Source organism: Octopus sinensis, linkage group LG19 (genome assembly GCF_006345805.1).
Source record: "Octopus sinensis linkage group LG19, ASM634580v1, whole genome shotgun sequence".
NCBI classification, from domain to species: Eukaryota; Metazoa; Mollusca; class Cephalopoda; order Octopoda; family Octopodidae; genus Octopus; species Octopus sinensis.
In genome coordinates, this window is record NC_043015.1 from 28,680,317 (window position 1) to 28,687,816 (window position 7,500).

Genomic DNA, 7,500 nt, shown 5'->3' on the forward strand with positions numbered 1-7,500 from the left:
GATGGTGGGGTGGTGGTGATGATGATGGTGGTGGTGGTGATGATGATGGTGGTGGTGGTGGTGATGATGTGGTGAGATGGTGGTGGTGGTGGTGATGATGATGGTGGTGGTGGTGGTGGTGGTGGTGGTGGTGGTGGTGATGATGATGGTGGTGGTGGTGGTGATGATGGTGGTGATGATGGTGGTGGTGGTGGTGGTGGTGATGATGATGGTGGTGGTGGTGGTGGTGGTGGGTGGTGGATGATGGTGGTGGTGGTGGTGGTGATGATGATGGTGGTGGTGGTGGTGGTGGTGATGATGGTGGTGGTGGTGGTGGGATGATGATGGGGTGGTGGTGGTGGTGGTGGTGGTGATGATGGTGGTGGTGGTGGTGATGATGATGGTGGTGGTGGTGGTGGTGGTGGTGGTGGTGATGATGGTGGTGGTGGTGATGATGATGGTGGTGGTGGTGGTGGTGGTGGGGTGATGATGGTGGTGGTGGTGGTGGGTGATGATGATGGTGGTGGTGGTGGTGGTTGGTGGTGGTGATGATGGGGTGTGGTGATGATGATGGTGGTGGTGGTGATGATGGTGGTGATGATGGTGGTGGTGGTGGTGGTGGTGATGATGATGGTGGTGGTGGTGGTGGTGGTGGTGGTGATGATGGGGTGGTGGTGGTGGTGGTGATGATGGTGGTGGTGGTGATGATGATGGTGGTGGTGGTGGTGGTGGTTGGTGATGATGGTGGTGGTGGTGGTGGTGATGTGATGGTGGTGGTGGTGGTGGGTGGTGGTGGTGATGATGGTGGTGGTGGTGATGATGATGGTGGTGGTGGTGATGATGGTGGTGATGATGGTGTGGTGGTGGTGGTGGTGATGATGATGGTGGTGGTGGTGGTGGTGGTGGTGATGATGGTGGTGGTGGTGGTGGTGATGATGATGGTGGTGGTGGTGGTGGTGGTGGTGGTGATGATGGTGGTGGTGGTGGTGATGATGATGATGATGGTGGTGGTGGTGGTGGTGATGATGATGATGATGGTTGTGGTGGTGGTGGTGATGATGATGGTGGTGGTGGTGGTGGTGGTGGTGGTGATGATGGTGGTGGTGGTGGTGGTGGTGGTGGTGATGGTGGTGGTGGTGGTGGTGATGGTGATGATGATGATGATAGTGGTGGTGGTGGTGGTGCCGATGAAGACACAAAGAAATCAAATACTAAAACTAATCCATTGTCAGGTAAATTCCATTGTAAGACTTATTTATAGTCTTGTAGCTATCCACTTAACCTGTAAAAGTATTTCAAATGGAAGAAAACATACGTCGTCGGCAATTTTTAATTCATCTATTTATTTGTTTGTTTGTTTACCTATTTCAATTGACTACACCTGGCATTTTCAGGTAAAATTAGTGACAGAATACCAGCTTACAACAACACCTGTTCAGGTACTTGCTACTTTGTGAAAAGCAATTTCAGTATATCAGCCCATGTAAAGAGGAAAATATTCATAGGTCAATTGGTAACAAAGACAGCGATTGGCTTAAAATTGGGACCAAAGAAACAAACAAGCAAAAAAATGTGGTGCCTTAGGATGCATTTAGCAGGTTTTGTTCTACGATAAACATTTAGATTAAACTAGCAGCATCGCCTGGCGTTGCTCGGGTTTGTAAGGGAAATAACTATATAAGCATTTTTAGAGAGTTATAGACAAAAAATAGCAAAAAAATGCATTAAAAATAGAAAAAAAAATGATGGTAAATTTTTTTTTAAATCGTTGACTCATCATAGACATTTTTAGAGAATTACTTCCCTTATATAATAGCGAAAAAAATACATTAAAATGAAAAAAAATGATGGTAAATTATTTTTTAAATCGTAGACGCGCGCTAATACCCAGAAGGGCTCAATATGAATCACGACTATAAGATACCCGCTTTTGGTTACACTGCACCGCAAAATGTGGAAGTAGTTAGGAATCTAAATCGTAGGAGACAGACACACAACCTCACTTTTATATATAAAGATTATTTTGTTAGTCATTATTTTCTGCATCTTGCTCTCAAGAATACATCAGATTATTAGAAAGTATGTTACTATCAGAAAATGTTTTCTCAAAGACAAACTTTGGATCTTTTCGGTTTGACCGGCAGTTTTTTTTAAATAATTTCCACGTAACTAAAAAATTTTAAACTTCGTATACTGGTAGAATGTGTTTATAAGACATCTTTTTCTCTTGGCTTTATTGAGAAAATTCTATGGTTTGTAAGATATTTGTTGTTTTTTTTTCTGCATTTTCAACCAATCAATGATGTCTATTGAGGTGAAAACATTCTGTGCCGTATGAAAATGTCCGGATCTTTTTGGTTTGAATGGCAGTTTTTAAAAATAATTTCCACGTAACTAAACACTTTTAAGTTTCGTATACTGGTAGAATGTGTTTATAAAACATCTTTTCTCTTGGCTTTATTGAGAAAATTCTATGGTTTGTAAGATAGTTGTTGTTTTTTTCTTCTTCAATTTCTGCAATTTCAACCAATCAATGACGTCTCTTGAGGTGAAAACATTCTGTGCCGTATGAATATGTCCCTCATTTAAGAAACAGATTGGGTTTATTTACATTTCTGAAGAAAAAAACATACCCTTCCCCCACCCATAACCCTAACCCTAAAACAGATTAAAATGCAATAGATTGATACTAGGGTCACAATTATGGGTGACAATTTCATATGACACTGCTAGAAAAAACTGCCAGTCTAACTGAAAAGATCCCAAACTTTTACATGTATAGGACCACCATTTATGGCACCAACTGATAAACAATCCACCACTGGAAGATTTTCTTTGGCTGGTTCGAAAGTCATGTGACTTTGTCTTTTTCTCAATTAATTACAAATGAAAGGCATTTCCTGTGTAAACACCTCATTCTTTTTTTTCTTTATTCAGACATAGAATTTCTACAACATTGTTTGATATACATACTTCCCTTCTTTGTGATGATCTGGTGTTATTTCAGTGAAATTCCAACTATTTTCAATGAAAAACTTATCTGTCTTTAACATTTTCTGAATTTGTTCCATTCTCAAGTAGCTTTTTTTTTTTTTGCTATCTCCAAAGAGATAAGTTTGAAGTTTAATACTTTACTAATGCACAACCTTCGAGTTTATTATTAACCCTTTCGTTACCAACCCGGCTAAAACCGGCTCCGGCTCTGTAGTACAAATATTTTGTTTTCATAAGTTTTGAATTAAAATCTTCCACCAAACCTTAGTCACAATTTATGTTCCTAACACCAGCTTAATAATAACTAAGTTATTTTACTAAATTCTTTGTTATATTTAAAGCATGGAGAACGGACGTTAAACGATGATGATGATGATGATGATTTAAAATTAATTGAAAGAAACACAGAGCATCTCAACAGAAATATGGTAACAAAAGGGTTAAATATATAATAGAGAAACAATTCTGAACCCTTTAGATAACAACCCACCTGAAACCAGCTCTGGCTCTGAGTACAAATGTCTTGTTTTCATAAGTTTTGAATTAAAATCTTCCACCAAACCTTAGTCACAATTTATGTTCCTAACACTAGCTGAATGATAACCAAGTTATTTTACTAAATTCTTTGTTAGATTTAAAATTAATTGAAAGAAACACAGAGCATCTCAACAGAAATATGGGAACAAAAGGGTTAAAAAGCACTCATGCTAGTGCCATGTAGAAGGCACTAGTGATGGTGTCACATTAACCCTTTTGATATCAACCCACTTGAAACCACTTCTGGCTCTGTAGTACAAAGGTCATCATCATCATCGTTTAACGTCCGTTTTCCACGCTAGCACGGGTTGGACGGTTTGATCGGGGTCTGGGAAGCCAGGGGCTGCACCAAGCTCCAGTCTGATCTGGCAGTGTTTCTACAGCTTGATGCCCTTCCTAACGCCAACCACTCTGCGAGTGTAGTGGGTGTTTTTTACGTGCCACCAGCACAGGTGCCAGGGGAGTCTGGCATTGGCCACGATCGGTTGGTGCTTTTAACGTGCCACCGGCACGGAAGCCAGTCAAGGCGGCGCTGGCATCGGCCACGTTTGGATGGTGCTTTTTATGTGCCACCGGCACAGAAGCCACTTGTGTTCAAAAGTTTTGAATTCAAATCTTTCACCTAATCTTAGTCATAATTTAATGTTCCTAACACTAGCTGAATGATAGCTAAGTTATTTTACTAAATTCTTTGTTATATTTAAAGCAATTGAAAGAAACACAGAGCATCACAAAATAAATACAGTGATGAAAGGGTTAAGGAAGATTAATCGTTGGGTATCAAGCTATTTATAACAACAGTGAATAACAGAAAATTTTGAAATATCAATTGTTTACTGTGGGCAAGACAAAGCATTAGCCATTTTCCTAGAGGTCCATTGTTAGTGATCTAAAACAAAAAAAGCAAGCAAACAAAAAAACAAAAAAGAATTTAATGTAGGTCAATGATACTGATTCTCTTGTCATGAATTAATATCTCTTAGAAATAAAGGAGTGCAATGTCTGTGAAATCAAATGACTCATTTTTATGACTGCATTGCTTATATATCACTGAGTATGACACGTAACTCTATTTGCACTATTTTTGTTGAACAGAAGGAAAAATAAGCTTGATACGTACGTACATACATCATATATACATCATACATACATCATACAGACATACATACATACATAACCTAAATTATGTCACAGTTAAATGGCAAACTGTAGAAACAATAAATGCTCCAATGAATCAACAACCTAACTCTTACAATTATGAAATAAAGAATGTAAAACAATATATATATATATAGGCGCAGGAGTGGCTGTGTGGTAAGTAGCTTGCTTACCAACCACATAGCTCCGGGTTCAGTCCCACTGCGTGGCATCTTGGGCAAGTGTCTTCTACTATAGCCTCGGGCCGACCAAAGCCTTGCGAGTGGATTTGGTAGACGGAAACTGAAAGAAGCCCGTCGTATATATGTATATATATATGTATGTGCGTGTATGTTTGTGTGTCTGTGTTTGTCCCCCTAGCATTGCTTGACAACCGATGCTGGTGTGTTTATGTCCCTGTCACTTAGCAGTTCGGCAAAAGAGACAGATAGAATAAGTACTGGGCTTACAAAAGAATAAGTCCCGGGGTCGAGTTGCTTGACTAAAGGCGGTGCTCCAGCATGGCCGCATTCAAATGACTGAAACAAGTAAAAGAGTAAAGAGTATATATATATATATATATTTGTTCATACACTTACACACATACACAAGCACACACACACACATCACATCATGAAGTTGTGAGTTCAGTTCTCGGACCAGGCTGTGTTTTGTGTTCTTGAGGAAGACTCTTCATTTCATATTGCTCCAGTTCACTCAGTTGTGGAAATGAGTTGTGATGTCACTGGCAGCCAAGCCATATCGACCTTTGCCTTTCCTTTGGACAACATCGATGGCATAGACATTGAAGACCGGTATGCATGGACATTGAAGACTGGTCTTCCACAAACAACATTGGCCAGGCTTGTACCTTGGAGGGGAACTTCTAGGTGCAATTACATGTGTAGGTATGAACAGGCATGCTTGTTTACCCCCTTACCTTACTTAGCGGTCATTCGAATAGCTCTTTTGTCTTAACAGCGGTCAATAACACTGTAATTTCCCTTTGTATAATGGTCATTTTTCAAAGTGTTTTTCCGATGGGCAGATAACTGAAGAGATGGTGGCGTGGATTTCCACCTCGGCATCCGAAACTCAGAGTTTTATCTTGGCTACCGAATAATTGTCACATATTACATTTACAGATAAATTCCTCTATTTACATAATATTGAGGTCTCTTTCTTTCTTTCGTTATTTTACCATTTTTATCAATATATATATATATGTATATATATATATATATATATATATATGGAGGCTAATGGCCCAGTGGTTAGGGCAGCGGACTCGCGGTTTCGATTCCTAGACTGGACATTGTGAGTGTTTATTGAGAAAAAACACCCCAAGCTCGATGAGGCTCTGGCAGGGGGTGGTGGTGATCCCTGCTGTACTCTTTCGCTACAACTTTCTCTCACTCTTTCTTCTGTTGGCTCAGTCTATCCACTCAGTCGAAGTCGACTCTCGGTTACTCGTTGGATCAGTGTCCTCCAGTCAGTTCTATCCTGGGCCGCTTCCTTCAGACTGGCCATGTCCATTCCGGTATCACTCCTGATGGTGTCAAGCCAGCGGGTTCTTGCTCGGCCTCTTCCTCTCTTGCCACTGACCATTCCGAGCATGATGTCCTTCTCCAGGGATTCTCTCCGCATAATATGACCGAAATATGCCAATCTACGCTTGGTGATCCCAGCTTCTAGCAACACACACACACACACAAGAAAATCAAGATGTTGGAGAGAAGTGTATACAGAATGATAATGAAATACTTGCTCTAAGTGACACCAATATGAAAGAGGCTTCGAAATGCTATTGTGAGAGGCTGCTGAAAGTGGAAAATGCTGGGGGGGTGGGAGAGAAAGAGAGAGCGAGAGAGAGAGAGATTAACATGTTAACCTAACAGAGGGACCTGTCATCCAAGTTGACAGCAAGACATTAGATAGAGTGATAAGTGGTATCAAGGTAGGAAAAGCAGCTGGGCCATCAAGCTGGTTGATGGATGAAATGCTTAAAATATCTGGTGGAGTAAGTTACAGGATAGTCTCTGGAATATTAATTCAAGTAATACAGGAAGGTGACAAACCCAATGAATTGCATTGCAGTATTAGAATGAACTGCTACATAGGTAAGAGGAATGCACCAGAGAGAGAGAGATAACTACAGAGGCATCAAACTGTTTGGGTAGTTTATGGAATTTACAGAAAGGGTTATACCAGATCAAGCTGAAACTGTCGCTAGAAGGGGACACTTGCATCGACCACATTCAGATTATTCATTTTACGTGCCACCGGAACAGGAGCCAGTCAGGGGACATTGGTCACAGCTACGATTTTGGTTTTACTTGGCTCAACAGGTCTTCTTAAGCATATCATATCGCCAGATGCATCAAGGATGCTCTTAAATGGGCTGGACATGCGACACTGGCATCGGCCATGGCTGTGATCTCACAACATATCTCCAAAGGTCTCAATCCCCTCTCATTGCCTCTGTGGGGCCCAATGTTCGAAGGTCATACTTCATCACCTCATCCCATGACTTCCTGGGTCTGCCTCTCCCACAGGTTCCTTCCACAGTTAGGGAGTAGCACTTCCTCACACAGCTGTCCTCATCCATGAGTGCAGTCGTCTCTCTTGCACACCATATTTGATGCTTCTTATGTCCAATTTTTCTCTCAGGATGCTCACACTCTGTCGTGTATGCACACTGACATTACACATCCAGCAGATCATACTAGCTTCATTTCTTTCAAGCCTATGCATGTTCTCAACAGTCATGGCCCATGTTTCACTGCCGTGTAGCATGGCAGTTCACACACATGCATCTTATCTCTTACACTATTTCAGTATTATATATCTTTA

At 41.1% G+C, this 7,500-nt stretch overlaps 1 protein-coding gene across 5 annotated transcripts in view; it reads right to left on the reverse strand.

Annotated features, from left to right (window-relative positions):
• Positions 1-7,500, reverse strand: part of LOC115221998 (leukocyte elastase inhibitor) — a 42,151-nt gene that overhangs the window by 33,790 nt on the left and 861 nt on the right. Inside the window, exon 1 of one of the 5 annotated variants that reach the window (XM_029792107.2) lies at positions 1,342-1,360. The exons of the other annotated variants lie outside the window; for them this stretch is intronic. The gene's annotated coding sequence lies outside the window, so the exon portion shown is untranslated. Of the gene's footprint in view, positions 1-1,341; positions 1,361-7,500 lie in introns of those variants that run through there. 5 annotated transcript variants of the gene reach the window in all.